The sequence below is a fragment of the Salmo trutta genome, unplaced genomic scaffold (genome assembly GCF_901001165.1).
Source record: "Salmo trutta unplaced genomic scaffold, fSalTru1.1, whole genome shotgun sequence".
In the NCBI taxonomy this organism is placed as follows: domain Eukaryota; kingdom Metazoa; phylum Chordata; class Actinopteri; order Salmoniformes; family Salmonidae; genus Salmo; species Salmo trutta.
The window spans coordinates 7,739-24,041 of NW_021822534.1; the positions used below are offsets into that span (position 1 = coordinate 7,739).

Here is a 16,303-nt window from a genome sequence, read left to right on the forward strand (position 1 = left end):
TTCTTAGTCCTTCCTGTTTTCACTAACAACCTGGTAACCCATGATCCGACCCTCTATTCTCTATTCTTAGTCCTTCCTGTTTTCACTAACAACCTGGTAACCCATGATCCGACCCTCTATTCTCTATTCTTAGTCCTTCCTGTTTTCACTAACAACCTGGTAACCCATGATCCGACCATCTATCCTCTATCCTTAGTCCTTCCTGTTTTCACTAACAACCTGGTAACCCATGATCCGACCCTCTATTCTCTATTCTTAGTCCTTCCTGTTTTCACTAACAACCTGGTAACCCATGATCCGACCATCTATTCTCTATTCTTAGTCCTTCCTGTTTTCACTAACAACCTGGTAACCCATGATCCGACCCTCTATTCTCTATTCTTAGTCCTTCCTGTTTTCACTAACAACCTGGTAACCCATGATCCGACCATCTATTCTCTATCCTTAGTCCTTCCTGTTTTCACTAACAACCTGGTAACCCATGATCCGACCCTCTATTCTCTATCCTTAGTCCTTCCTGTTTTCACTAACAACCTGGTAACCCATGATCCGACCCTCTATCCTCTATTCTTAGTCCTTCCTGTTTTCACTAACAACCTGGTAACCCATGATCCGACCCTCTATTCTCTATTCTTAGTCCTTCCTGTTTCACTAACAACCTGGTAACCCATGATCCGACCATCTATTCTCTATTCTTAGTCCTTCCTGTTTTCACTAACAACCTGGTAACCCATGATCCGACCATCTATTCTCTATTCTTAGTCCTTCCTGTTTTCACTAACAACCTGGTAACCCATGATCCGACCCTCTATCCTCTATTCTTAGTCCTTCCTGTTTTCACTAACAACCTGGTAACCCATGATCCGACCATCTATCCTCTATTCTTAGTCCTTCCTGTTTTCACTAACAACCTGGTAACCCATGATCCGACCATCTATTCTCTATTCTTAGTCCTTCCTGTTTTCACTAACAACCTGGTAACCCATGATCCGACCATCTATCCTTAGTCCTTCCTGTTTTCACTAACAACCTGGTAACCCATGATCCGACCATCTATCCTCTATTCTTAGTCCTTCCTGTTTTCACTAACAACCTGGTAACCCATGATCCGACCATCTATTCTCTATCCTTAGTCCTTCCTGTTTTCACTAACAACCTGGTAACCCATGATCCGACCATCTATCCTCTATTCTTAGTCCTTCCTGTTTTCACTAACAACCTGGTAACCCATGATCCGACCATCTATCCTCTATTCTTAGTCCTTCCTGTTTTCACTAACAACCTGGTAACCCATGATCCGACCCTCTATCCTCTATTCTTAGTCCTTCCTGTTTTCACTAACAACCTGGTAATCACTCAAGACAAACTCCCAGATGGGCCTGGATACAAACATACCACTTGGGAGAAATCCCACTTCAACATGTGTCAATGACCTTCTAATAGTGACTGTACACCACTTGCAGGATCTGTGAATGAAGGCATGTGAAGTTGAATGTATACGGGAAAAAAATGAATTGGATTCAATTTACATTGTAAAAAAAAATATGGTTTGCAACATGTTTCAATGAGAAACTAAGAATAGGTAGATTATGATGGCATGTTCAGGATCTGAGAATGTTGATATGTTAGTTGAACGGCGATATGTTAGTTGAATGGTGATATGTTAGTTGAACAGTGATATGTTAGTTGAATGGTGATATGTTAGTTGAACGGTGATATGTTAGTTGAACAGTGATATGTTAGTTGAACAGTGATATGTTAGTTGAACAGTGATATGTTAGTTGAATGGTGATATGTTAGTTGAATGGTTATTATGTTAGTTGAATGGTGATATGTTAGTTGAACGGTGATATGTTAGTTGAACGGTGATATGTTAGTTGAATGGTGATATGTTAGTTGAATGGTGATATGTCAGTTGAATGGTTATTATGTTAGTTGCATGGCGATATGTTAGTTGAATGGTGATATGTTAGTTGAACAGTGATATGTTAGTTGAATGGTGGTATGTTAGTTGCACGGCGATATGTTAGTTGAATGGTGATATGTTAGTTGAATGGTGATATGTTAGTTGAACAGTGATATGTTAGTTGAACAGTGATATGTTAGTTGAATGGTGATATGTTAGTTGAATGGTGATATGTTAGTTGAACAGTGATGTGTTAGTTGAATGGTGATATGTTAGTTGAATGGTGATATGTTAGTTGAATGGTGATATGTTAGTTGCACGGCGATATATTAGTTGAATGGTTATTATGTCAGTTGAACGGCGATATGTTAGTTGAATGGTTATTATGTCAGTTGAACGGCGATATGTTAGTTGAACGGCGATATGTTAGTTGAACGGCGATATGTTAGTTGAACGGCGATATGTTAGTTGAATGGTTATTATGTCAGTTGAACGGCGATATGTTAGTTGAACGGCGATATGTTAGTTGAATGGTTATTATGTCAGTTGAACGGCGATATGTTAGTTGAACGGCGATATGTTAGTTGAATGGTTATTATGTCAGTTGAACGGCGATATGTTAGTTGAATGGTTATTATGTTAGTTGAACGGCGATATGTTAGTTGAACGGCGATATGTTAGTTGAATGGTGATATGTTAGTTGAACGGCGATATGTTAGTTGAACGGCGATATGTTAGTTGAATGGTGATATGTTAGTTGAACGGCGATATGTTAGTTGAACGGCGATATGTTAGTTGAACGGCGATATGTTAGTTGAATGGCGATATGTTAGTTGAATGGTGATATGTTAGTTGAACAGTGATTTGTTAGTTGAACAGTGATATGTTAGTTGAATGGTGATATGTTAGTTGAATAGTGATATGTTAGTTGCACGGCGATATGTTAGTTGAATGGTTATTATGTCAGTTGAACGGCGATATGTTAGTTGAATGGTTATTATGTCAGTTGAACGGCGATATGTTAGTTGAACGGCGATATGTTAGTTGAACGGCGATATGTTAGTTGAACGGCGATATGTTAGTTGAACGGCGATATGTTAGTTGAACGGCGATATGTTAGTTGAATGGTGATATGTTAGTTGAATGGTGATATGTTAGTTGAACGGTGATATGTTAGTTGAACAGTGATATGTCAGTTGAACGGCGATATGTTAGTTGAATGGTGATATGTTAGTTGAACAGTGATATGTTAGTTGAACAGTGATATGTCAGTTGAACGGTGATATGTTAGTTGCTCTCCACTTTCTGGAGGATCAAGTTTTGAAATCAGTGGAATTAGAGTATGATAGCTAAAGAGATGGAGAAAACACCTGTCTCTGGATTACATCTTCAAACTAAGGGCAACCATGATAAGGCATTCCTGACAGGGAGACGCGTCCATGATGCATGATGATGTATACAGGTAAGATAGTCTAGCGTTAGCTGGTTACATGTTCAGATATTACACGTTTCTAATGTTGACAGAAAGTGGTTTCATTTCAAGCTAAAGTGTACGGTTAGCTAGCTAGCTAATGTTAGCTGGCTGGCTCCCTAGCTGATGTTATTATTCATATCCCAGAGCCGTGTGCTGTTCTAGTTAGAGCCTAATGTTAGCTAGCTAACATTAAATATGGTTGGTTAGCTCCCAACATTGTGGCATTGTTGGCACTGTTCATTGTTGTTTAACTAACTTTAGCCGGCTGGCTCGTTAGCTAACGTTATGTGACGTGTGTACAACGCCCGTTGAGTGTGCGCTCCGAGATCGAAACGAGATGGGTGGGGCTAAAGCTTAAGAGGGTGTGAACGAGGCTGAATGGGTGGGGCTAAAGCTTAAGAGGGTGTGAACGATGCTGAATGGGTGGGGCTAAAGCTTAAGAGGGTGTGAACGAGGCTGAATGGGTGGGGCTAAAGCTTAAGAGGGTGTGAACGATGCTGAATGGGTGGGGCTAAAGCTTAAGAGGGTGTGAACGATGCTGAATGGGTGGGGCTAAAGCTTAAGAGGGTGTGAACGATGCTGAATGGGTGGGGCTAAAGCTTAAGAGGGTGTGAACGATGCTGAATGGGTGGGGCTAAAGCTTAAGAGGGTGTGAACGATGCTGAATGTGTGTAGAGAAAGAAGAGCTCTTCACTAGATACCAAAACATTCAAAGGCAATTTTCTCAAAAAGTGAGTTTACAAGTTCATCAACTGTGAAAGGAAAATTACTTTCCCATTGTTCCTCAAATGAAGTCTATGATCTACCATTTTGTAGATCTGAGTCTCTACTTTTATCAAATGTAAAAAAATAACACAATTTCAAATTTTGAGTGATGCGAGTTTATTTTCCTCTAATAATGAATACAAATGATCTAAAGTGAAGATATTGCCAGCTATATGATAAGGTCATTATTTCAACTGGCTAGCCAGCTAACGTTGATACAGCTAACTTAATGTTAGCTAGCTAGTTAGCACACTTGAAACCAAAACAGAAATGGTTTAGAAAGTTGCTTTTAGTTGCCTGGTTTGCTAGATTGAAATATAATTAATAAAGTTTTAAACGGGTGGATTTATTGGTATTAAAATACACCAGTTATGCTATTTTGGACCACAAACTGCTGCTGTCATGCAGCCTGTCAGTTTTGTTATACTTTTTCATAACGATAAATACAAGTTTAATGTTCATGATGTCACTGCGACAACTGTTTACAGACATGTTGATATATGTAGAATAAACCAGCCTTTAGTCTTGAAATCTTTGGTTGTTTACTACACTACCGTACTCACTATGTTTAGCAAATGGCCTCACATGTGAATCCTTAAAGAGATGGGTGGGGCTAAAGCTTAAGAGGGTGTGGACGATGCTGAATGGTCTGTAGACAAAGAGCAGCTCTCTAGTAGTAGTACCAAAACATTCAAGACCATTTTCTGCTTCCAAAGCAGAATTACTTTACAATTGTTCCTCAACAGTAGTGTTTTGAAATAACATCTTCTAGCTCTGAGTCTCTATTTTTAAAAAACACCATCTGAAATGTTGCTACATAAGACCGAATGGAGCCGCTCGGTCCCATATGTCAGTTGAATGCATATGAAGAATATGAAATAGATGATTCATACCTAAATTATACCACATGTCTCTGATCTCAAAGCCAATCTGTCTTCTCATGTCCTGGTACCTGAAACACACAAACACACATGCATTTATATACACTGATGCCAACCACTGTCCTGTACTAGTGACCAGTCCAACATGGTTAACTGTCCTGTACTAGTTAGTGACCAGTCCAACATGGTTAACTGTCCTGCACTAGTGACCAGTCCAACATGGTTAACTGTCCTGTACTAGTGACCAGTCCAACATGGTTAACTGTCCTGTACTAGTGACCAGTCCAACATGGTTAACTGTCCTGTACTAGTTAGTGACCAGTCCAACATGGTTAACTGTCCTGTACTAGTAACCAGTCCAACATGGTTAACTGTCCTGTACTAGTTAGTGACCAGTCCAACATGGTTAACTGTCCTGTACTAGTTAGTGACCAGTCCAACATGGTTAACTGTCCTGTACTAGTTAGTGACCAGTCCAACATGGTTAACTGTCCTGTACTAGTTAGTGACCAGTCCAACATGGTTAACTGTCCTGTACTAGTTAGTGACCAGTACAACATGGTTAACTGTCCTGTACTAGTTAGTGACCAGTCCAACATGGTTAACTGTCCTGTACTAGTGACCAGTCCAACATGGTTAACTGTCCTGTACTAGTAACCAGTCCAACATGGTTAACTGTCCTGTACTAGTGACCAGTCCAACATGGTTAACTGTCCTGTACTAGTAACCAGTCCAACATGGTTAACTGTCCTGTACTAGTGACCAGTCCAACATGGTTAACTGTCCTGTACTAGTGACCAGTCCAACATGGTTAACTGTCCTGTACTAGTGACCAGTCCAACATGGTTAACTGTCCTGTACTAGTTAGTGACCAGTCCAACATGGTTAACTGTCCTGTACTAGTTAGTGACCAGTCCAACATGGTTAACTGTCCTGTACTAGTAACCAGTCCAACATGGTTAACTGTCCTGTACTAGTGACCAGTCCAACATGGTTAACTGTCCTGTACTAGTTAGTGACCAGTCCAACATGGTTAACTGTCCTGTACTAGTTAGTGACCAGTCCAACATGGTTAACTGTCCTGTACTAGTTAGTGACCAGTCCAACATGGTTAACTGTCCTGTACTAGTTAGTGACCAGTCCAACATGGTTAACTGTCCTGTACTAGTAACCAGTCCAACATGGTTAACTGTCCTGTACTAGTAACCAGTCCAACATGGTTAACTGTCCTGTACTAGTGACCAGTCCAACATGGTTAACTGTCCTGTACTAGTTAGTGACCAGTCCAACATGGTTAACTGTCCTGTACTAGTAACCAGTCCAACATGGTTAACTGTCCTGTACTAGTAACCAGTCCAACATGGTTAACTGTCCTGTACTAGTAACCAGTCCAACATGGTTAACTGTCCTGTACTAGTAACCAGTCCAACATGGTTAACTGTCCTGTACTAGTTAGTGACCAGTCCAACATGGTTAACTGTCCTGTACTAGTGACCAGTCCAACATGGTTAACGCTCTAGACTCCAGCTACTTCTAGATTAGACTACTGCAGCGCTCCAGTCTCCGGCTACTTCTAGATTAGACTACTGCAGCGCTCCAGTCTCCGGCTACTTCTAGATTAGACTACTGCAACGTTCTAGTCTCCGGCTACTTCTAGATTAGACTACTGCAACGCTCTAGTCTCTGGCTACCCGGATAAAGAACTACATAAACATCAGTTAGTTCTAAATATGGCTTCTAGAATCTTGACTAGAACCCCAAAATTCAATCATATTACTCCAGTGCTAGCCTCCCTACACTGGCTTCCTGTTAAGGCAAGGGCTGATTTCAAGGCTTTACTGCTAACCTACAATGCATTACATGTGCTTGCACCTACCTATCTTTCCGATTTGGTCCTGCCGTACATACCTACACGTATGCTACGGTAACAAGACGCAGGCCTCCTTACTGTCCCTAGAATTTCTAAGCAAACAGCTGGAGGCAGGGCTTTCTCCTATAGAGCTCCATTTTTATGGAATGGTCTGCCTATCCATGTGAGAGACGCAGACTCAGTCTCAACCTTTAAGTCTTTACTGAAGACTCCTATGGGCCAGGGGGGTGAAGGTGAATGGCAAGACACTGGCATGACGAACTGCCCTTGCTGTCTCTGCCTGGCCGGTTCCCCTCTCTCCACTGGGATTCTCTGCCTCTGACCCTATTACGGGGGCTGATGAACTTACTACTCAAGGTAGTAAGTTTGTGGTCTGTTGATACCCCCCCCCCACCGTACTTCTCCACCTGTATTGCTTGCTGTTTGGGGTTTTAGGCTGGGTTTCTGTATAAGCACTTTGTGACATCTGCTGATGTAAAAAGGGCTTTATCAATCTTTATTTGATTTATAAAGTGGGACCAAAAACAGCTATAAGCATGACTCACTCAGACAAACAGATTTGGTAATCACATAGTGACTTCGGAAAGTATTCAGACCCATTGACTTTTCCCACATTTTGTTACGTTACACAAGGCTTATTCTAAAATGTATGGAAAAAAAAAAAACTCAGCAATCTACACACAATACCCCATATTCACAATGAACGATGCTGCAAATGTATTAACAATAAAAAACTGAAAAAAATTATTTACGAAAGTATTCAGACCCTTTGCTATGAGACTCGAAATTGAGCTCAGGTGCATCCTGTTTCCATTGATCATCCTTGAGATGTTTCTACAATTTGACTGGAATCCACCTGTGGTAAATTCAATTGATGTCTATATAAGGTCCCACAGTTGATAGTGCATGTCAGAGCAAAAACCAAGCCATGAGGTCAAATAAATTGTCTGTAGAGCTCCGAGACAGGATTGTGTCGAGGCACAGATCTGGGGAAGGGTACCAACACATTTCTGCAACATTGAAGGTCCCCAAGAACACAGTGGCCTCCATCATTCTTAAATGGAAGAAGTTTGGAACCACCAAAACTCTTCCTAGAGCTGGTCACCCGGACAAACTGAGCAATCGGGGGAGAAGGGCCTTGGTCAGGGAGGTGACCAAGAACCTAATGGTCACTCTGACAGAGCTCCTCTGAGGAGATGGGAGAACCTTGAGAAGGACAGGTGGCTATGGGAGAAGGACAGCCATCTCTGCCGCACTCCACCAATCAGGCATTGATGATAGAGTGGCCAGACATGTACATGACAGCCCGCTTGGAGTTTGCCAAAAGACACCAAAAGATTCTCAGACCACGAGAAATAAGATTCTCTGGTCTGATGAAACCAAGATTCAACTCTTTCATCCTGAATGCCAAGTCACGTCTGGAAGAAACCTGGCACCATCCCTACGGTGAAGCATGGTGGTGGCAGCATAATGCTGTGGGGATGTTTTTCAGCAGCAGGGACTGGGAGACTAGTCAGGATTGAGGGAAAGATGAACGGAGCAAAGTACAGAGAGATCCTTGATGAAAACCTGCTCCAGAGCTAGCCCCTACACTGGCTTCCTCTTAAGGCTAGGGCTGATTTCAAGGTTTTACTGCTATCCTACAAAGCATTACATGGGCTTGCTCCTAACTATCTTTCCGATTTGGTCCTGCCGTACATACCTACACGTACGCTACAGTCACAAGATGCAGGCCTCCTTACTGTCCCTAGAATTTCTAAGCAAACAGCTGGAGGCAGGGCTTTCTCCTATAGAGCTCCATTTTTACAGAATGGCTCAAGACCTCAGACTGGGGTGAAGGTTCACCTTCCAACAGGACAAACAAACCTAAGCACACAGCCAAGACAACGCAGGAGCTGCTTCGGGACAAGTCTCTGAATGTCCTTGAGTGCCCAGCCAGAGCCCGGACTTGAACCCTCAAGGCTGTAATTACTGCCATGGGTGCTTCAACAAAGTACCGAGTAAAGGGTCTGAATACTTATGTAAATGTGATTTCTGTTTATACATTTTCTAAAAACCTGTTTTTGCTATGTCGTTATGGGTTATTGTGTGTAGTTATATGAGATTTTTTTTTATTTAATCAATTTTAGAATAAGGCTGTAACCTAACAAAATGTGGAAAAAGTCAAGGGGTCTGAACACTTTCCGAAAGCACTGTACATTGGAACTCATAACATATCAGAACTCAAAGCATACAAATGCTTTACTAGGAAGTACTTCTTATACTGTATCAACAAAGACAGAGAAGAAAAACATTTAGGTGATCAGTACTATATTCCAATCCTCCAAAGGATCACATAAACTCATATACAACCAGGAAATATCCCCGAAAGGTTATTCTATATCCCTCCAACTCAACTCTGGACCTCCAAGACAGTTCCACTGCCTGTTTTCATTGTCGCCCTCTAATCAGGGACTGATTTAGACCTGGGGCACCAGGTGGGTGATATTAATGACCAGGGCCTGATTTAGACCTGGGACACCAGGTGGGTGATATTAATGATCAGGGCCTGATTTAGACCTGGGACACCAGGTGGGTGAAATTAATGACCAGGGCCTGATTTAGACCTGGGAGACCAGGTGGGTGATATTAATGACCAGGGCCTGATTTAGACCTGGGACACCAGGTGGGGGATATTAATGATCAGGTAGAACAGAACACCAGCAGGCTCCAGACGTCGTAGGGTCAGAGTTGAATACCCCTGTTCTATATTAACAAAGATAGGGTTTACAAAAACAAAACATTTTGGTGAATAGACTTCAGGATTTATTTCAATTACTCAAAGCAATGCCTGTGTTGTGTGGATTACGATACAGTAGGTTTTAGTATAAAACAATCCTTTATGGAGGAGGAGGAGGAGGAGGAGGAGGAGGAAGAAGAGGAGGAGTGACACTGACAGTAACTGACTGTAACTCAGAGAAAGGAGGACCAGGGAGGAAACGAGAGGACACAGGGGGAGAGTGACTGAGTGAAAGTGAGGAGAGAAGGACTGAGTAGGACAGAGGGTGACTGAGGAAAAAGAGAACAAGAAGTGAGAGAGACAGTAATTGCATTCACTCACATTGTCATTGCCAAGTCTGGTTTTTGTCTGTAATGAACAGGAAACAAGATTCCTGATTGACTTTAACAGACACAGTGATTCAGTTCACTCAGGACAGGTCTGAAATCACTTTTACTACAACAACAAAATGGTGGCCAACTTTAAAGCCGTCTACCACCCATTATGTCCTTCACCTGTCTGATCACTACGGTCATGAATAGCGATTCAGAACTCTCCCACCCATTATGTCCTTCACCTGTCTGATCACTACGGTCATGAATAGCGATTCAGAACTCTCCCACCCATTATGTCCTTCACCTGTCTGGTCACTACGGTCATGAATAGCGATTCAGAATTCTGGTAACTGATTGGATGATTCCTGGATTTCCTGCTTATTCCCTCTTAATTCAAGGAATCTTTAAACAGGATTTCTGGGAAAGCAGGGAATTTGGGGAAAGTTACAGGCATTTGGCAACCGTAGTCATGGAGACATGGAGACCGTAGAACAATCCTGAGACATAGTCTCCTCCCTAGTCATGAAGACATGGAGACAGTAGAACAATCCTGAGACATAGTCTCCTCCCTAGTCATGAAGACATAGCCTCCTCCCTAGTCATGGAGACATGGAGACAGTAGAACAATCCTGAGACATAGTCTCCTCCCTAGTCATGGAGACATGGAGACAGTAGAACAATCCTGAGACATAGTCTCCTCCCTAGTCATGAAGACATGGAGACAGTAGAACAATCCTGAGACATAGTCTCCTCCCTAGTCATGAAGACATAGCCTCCTCCCTAGTCATGAAGACATGGAGACAGTAGAACAATCCTGAGACATAGTCTCCTCCCTAGTCATGGAGACATGGAGACAGTAGAACAATCCTGAGACATAGCCTCCTCCCTAGTCATGGAGACATGGAGACAGTAGAACAATCCTGAGACATAGTCTCCTCCCTAGTCATGAAGACATAGTCTCCTCCCTAGTCATGAAGACATAGCCTCCTCCCTAGTCATGAAGACATGGAGACAGTAGAACAATCCTGAGACATAGTCTCCTCCCTAGTCATGGAGACATGGAGACAGTAGAACAATCCTGAGACATAGTCTCCTCCCTAGTCATGAAGACATAGCCTCCTCCCTAGTCATGAAGACATGGAGACAGTAGAACAATCCTGAGACATAGTCTCCTCCCTAGTCATGGAGACATGGAGACCAATTGTGACTGATTGACAGTGACAGACTGATTGGCTGACTGACAAGCTGATTAACTGACTGACTGGTGGACTGACTGTAACTGATTGGCTTAATGTGACTGACTGGCTGAATGATTGATTGACTGTGACCGACTGATTGGCTTACAAGTTGACTGACTTACTGTGACTGACTGGCTTACTGTGACTGGCTGGCTTACTGTGACTGACTGGCTTACTGTGACTGACTGGCTTACTGTGACTGACTGGCTTACTGTGACTGACTGGCTTACTGTGACTGACTGGCTTACTGTGACTGACTGGCTTACTGTGACTGGCTGGCTTAATGTGACTGACTGGCTCACTGAACCCCTCCTCACCTCCTCAACACAGTAACTACTGTTACACTGAACCCCTCCTCACCTCAACACGGTAACTACTGTTACACTGAACCCCTCCTCACCTCAACACGGTAACTACTGTTACACTGAACCCCTCCTCACCTCAACACAGTAACTACTGTTACACTGAACCCCTCCTCACCTCAACACGGTAACTACTGTTACACTGAACCCCTCCTCACCTCAACACGGTAACTACGGTTACACTGAACCCCTCCTCACCTCAACACGGTAACTACTATTACACTGAACCCCTCACCTCAACACGGTAACTACTGTTACACTGAACCCCTCCTCACCTCAACACGGTAACTACTGTTACATTGAACCCCTCCTCACCTCAACACGGTAACTACTGTTACACTGAACCCCCTCCTTACCTCAACACGGTAACTACTGTTGCATTGAATCCCTCCTCACCTCAACACGGTAACTACTGTTACACTGAACCCCTCCTCACCTCAACACGGTAACTACTGTTACACTGAACCCCTCCTCACCTCCTCAACACGGTAACTACTGTTACACTGAACCCCTCCTCACCTCAACACGGTAACTACTGTTACACTGAACCCCTCCTCACCTCAACACGGTAACTACTGTTACACTGAACCCATCCTCACCTCAACACGGTAACTACTGTTACACTGAACCCCTCCTCACCTCAACACGGTAACTACTGTTACAATGAACCCCTCCTCACTCAAACACGGTAACTACTGTTACACTGAACCCCTCCTCACCTCCTCAACACGGTAACTACTGTTACACTGAACCCCTCCTCACCACCTCAACACGGTAACTACTGTTACACTGAACCCCTCCTCACCTCCTCAACACGGTAACTACTGTTACACTGAACCCCTCCTCACCTCAACACGGTAACTACGGTTACACTGAACCCCTCCTCACCTCAACACGGTAACTACGGTTACACTGAACCCCTCCTCACCTCAACACGGTAAATACTGTTACACTGAACCCCTCCTCACCTCAACACGGTAACTAATGTTACACTGAACCCCTCCTCACCTCAACACGGTAACTACTGTTACACTGATCCCCTCCTCACCTCAACACGGTAACTACTGTTACACTGAACCCCTCCTCACCTCAACACAGTAACTACTGTTACACTGAACCCCTCCTCACCTCAACACAGTAACTACTGTTACACTGAACCCCTCCTCACCTCAACACGGTAAGTACGGTTACACTGAACCCCTCCTCACCTCAACACGGTAACTACTATTACACTGAACCCCTCACCTCAACACGGTAACTACTGTTACACTGAACCCCTCCTCACCTCAACACGGTAACTACTGTTACACCTCCTCACCTCCTCAACACGGTAACTACTGTTACACTGAACCCTCCTCCCCTCAACACGGTAACTACTGTTACACTGAACCCCTCCTCACCTCAACACGGTAACTACTGTTACACTGAACCCCTCCTCACCTCAACACGGTAACTACGGTTACACTGAACCCCTCCTCACCTCAACACGGTAACTACTGTTACACTGAACCCCTCCTCACCTCAACACGGTAACTACTGTTACACTGAACCCCTCCTCACCTCAACACGGTAACTACTGTTACACTGAACCCCTCCTCACCTCAACACGGTAACTACTGTTACACTGAACCCTCCTCACCTCAACACGGTAACTACTGTTACACTGAACCCTCCTCACCTCAACACGGTAACTACTGTTACACTGAACCCCTCCTCACCTCAACACGGTAACTACTGTTACACTGAACCCCTCCTCACCTCAACACGGTAACTACTGTTACACTGAACCCCTCCTCACCTCAACACGGTAACTACTTACACTGAACCCCTCACCTCAACACGGTAACTACTGTTACATGAACCCCTCCTCACCTCAACACGGTAACTACTGTTACACTGAACCCCCTCACCTCAACACGGTAACTACTGCACTGAACCCCTCCTCACCTCAACACGGTAACTACTGTTACACTGAACCCCTCCTCACCTCAACACGGTAACTACTGTTACACTGAACCCCTCCTCACCTCAACACGGTAACTACTGTTACACTGAACCCCTCCTCACCTCAACACGGTAACTACTGTTACACTGAACCCCTCCATCACCTCTCAACACGGTAAACTACTGTTACACTGAACCCCTCCTCACCTCAACCACGGTAACTACTGTTACACTGAACCCCTCTCACCTCAACACGATAACTACTGTTACACTGAAACCCCTCCTCACCTCAACACGGTAACTACTGTTACACTGAGCCCCTCCTCACCTCAACACGGTAACTACTGTTACACTGAACCCCTCCTCACCTCAACACGGTAACTACTGTTTACACTGAACCCTCCTCACCCTCAACACGGTAACTACTGTTACACTGAACCCTCCTCACCTCCAACACGGTAAACTACTGTTACACTGAACCCCTCCTCACCTCAACACGTAACTACTGTTACACTGAACCCCTCCTCACCTCAACACGGTAACTACTGTTACACTGAACCCCTCCTCCCTCAACACGGTAACTCCTGTTACCATTGACCCCTCCTCACCTCAACACGGTAACTACTGTTACACTGAGCCCCTCCTCACCTCAACACGGTAACTACTGTTACACTGAACCCCTCCTCACCTCAACACGGTAACTACGGTTACACTGAACCCCTCCTCACCTCAACACGGTAACTACGGTTACACTGAACCCCTCCTCACCTCAACACGGTAACTACTGTTACACTGAACCCCTCCTCACCTCAACACGGTAACTACTGTTACACTGAACCCCTCCTCACCTCAACACGGTAACTACTGTTACACTGAACCCCTCCTCACCTCAACACGGTAACTACTGTTACATTGAACCCCTCCTCACCTCAACACGGTAACTACTGTTACACTGAACCCCTCCTCACCTCAACACGGTAACTCCTGTTACATTGAACCCCTCCTCACCTCAACACGGTAACTACTGTTACACTGAGTCCCTCCTCACCTCAACACGGTAACTACTGTTACACTGAACCCCTCCTCACCTCAACACGGTAACTACTGTTACACTGAACCCCTCCTCACCTCAACACGGTAACTACTGTTACACTGAACCCCTCCTCACTCAAACACGGTAACTACTGTTACACTGAACCCCTCCTCACCTCAACACGGTAACTACTGTTACACTGAACCCATCCTCACCTCAACACGGTAACTACTGTTACACTGAACCCCTCCTCACCTCAACACGGTAACTACTGTTACACTGAACCCCTCCTCACCTCAAACACGGTAACTACTGTTACACTGAACCCCTCCTCACCTCACACGGTAACTACTGTTACACTGAACCCCTCCTCACCTCAACACCGGTAACTACTGTTACACTGAACCCCTCCTCACCTCAACACGGTAACTACTGTTACACTGAACCCCTCTCACCTCATCAACACGGTACCTACTGTACACTTGAACCCTCCTCCACTCAACACGGTAACTACTGTTACACTGACCCCCTCCTCACACTCAACACGGGTAACTACCTGTTACACTGAACCCCTCCTCACTCACACGGTAAATACTGTTACACTGAACCCCTCCTCACCTCACACGGTAACTACTGTTACACTGAACCCCTCCTCACCTCAACACGGTAACTACTGTTACACTGAACCCCTCCTCACCTCAACACGGTAACTACTGTTACACTGAACCCCTCCTCACCTCAACACGGTAACTACTGTTACACTGAACCCCTCCTCACCTCAACACAGTAACTACTGTTACACTGAACCCCTCAACACCCTCAACCCGGTAACTACTGTTACACTGAACCCCTCTCACCTCAACACGGTAACTACTGTTACACTGAACCCCCTCTACCTCAACACGGTAACTACTATTACACTGAACCACCTCACCTCAACACCCCGGTAACTACTGTTACACTGAACCCCCTCCTCACCTCAAACACGGTAACTACTGTTACATTGCACCCTCCTCACCTCACCACGGAACTACTGTTACACTGAACCCCTCCTCACATCAACACGGTAACTAACTGTTGCATTGAACCCCTCCTCCATCAACCGGTAACTACTGTTACACTGAACCCCTCCTCACCTCAACACGGTAACTACTGTTACACTGAACCCCTCCTCACCTCAACACGGTAACTACTGTTACACTGAACCCCTCCTCAACACGGTAACTACTGTTACACTGAACCCCTCCTCACCTCAACACGGTAACTACTGTTACACTGAACCCCTCAACACGGTAAGATAGAAAGATAGAGAGTCAGTCAGCCAGGCAGCTAGACAGACAGCTAGTCAGTCAGCCAGCCAGCCAGAAATACAGAGAGCTAGACAGATAGTCAGACAGCTAGTCAGTCAGCCAGACAGACAGAAATAGAGACAGCTAGACAGACAGCCTGTCAGTCAGCCAGACAGACAGAAATACAGACAGCTAGACAGACAGCTAGACAGACAGCTAGTCAGTCAAACAGAGTTTGTGTTGTGTGTCTGTGTGTGTGTGGATCACCAAGAGATGATGCAACAGTCTGTAGGAGATGTTCTAGGATCAGACACAGGGCTGATCAAACACACGTCTCCATGACACTACCCTCCCCTGCCTCTCTACTCTCACACTCAGAAGATAATAATTGGTGTGACGAAGGCGAGTGGCAGATCAGAGAGAGAGAGAGAGAGAGAGAGAGAGAGAG

General features: G+C 44.6%; 1 long non-coding RNA gene across 1 annotated transcript; it reads right to left on the bottom strand.

Annotated features, from left to right (window-relative positions):
• Nucleotides 1–255: 255 nt before the first annotated feature.
• LOC115182561 (uncharacterized) lies at nt 256–2,365 on the bottom strand. Its single transcript, XR_003873817.1, has 2 exons — nt 1,031–2,365; nt 256–534 (listed from the first exon to the last, which is right to left on the bottom strand). It is a non-coding gene; the product is annotated as an uncharacterized LOC115182561 (long non-coding RNA).
• Between the last annotated feature and the right edge of the window lie 13,938 nt (nt 2,366–16,303).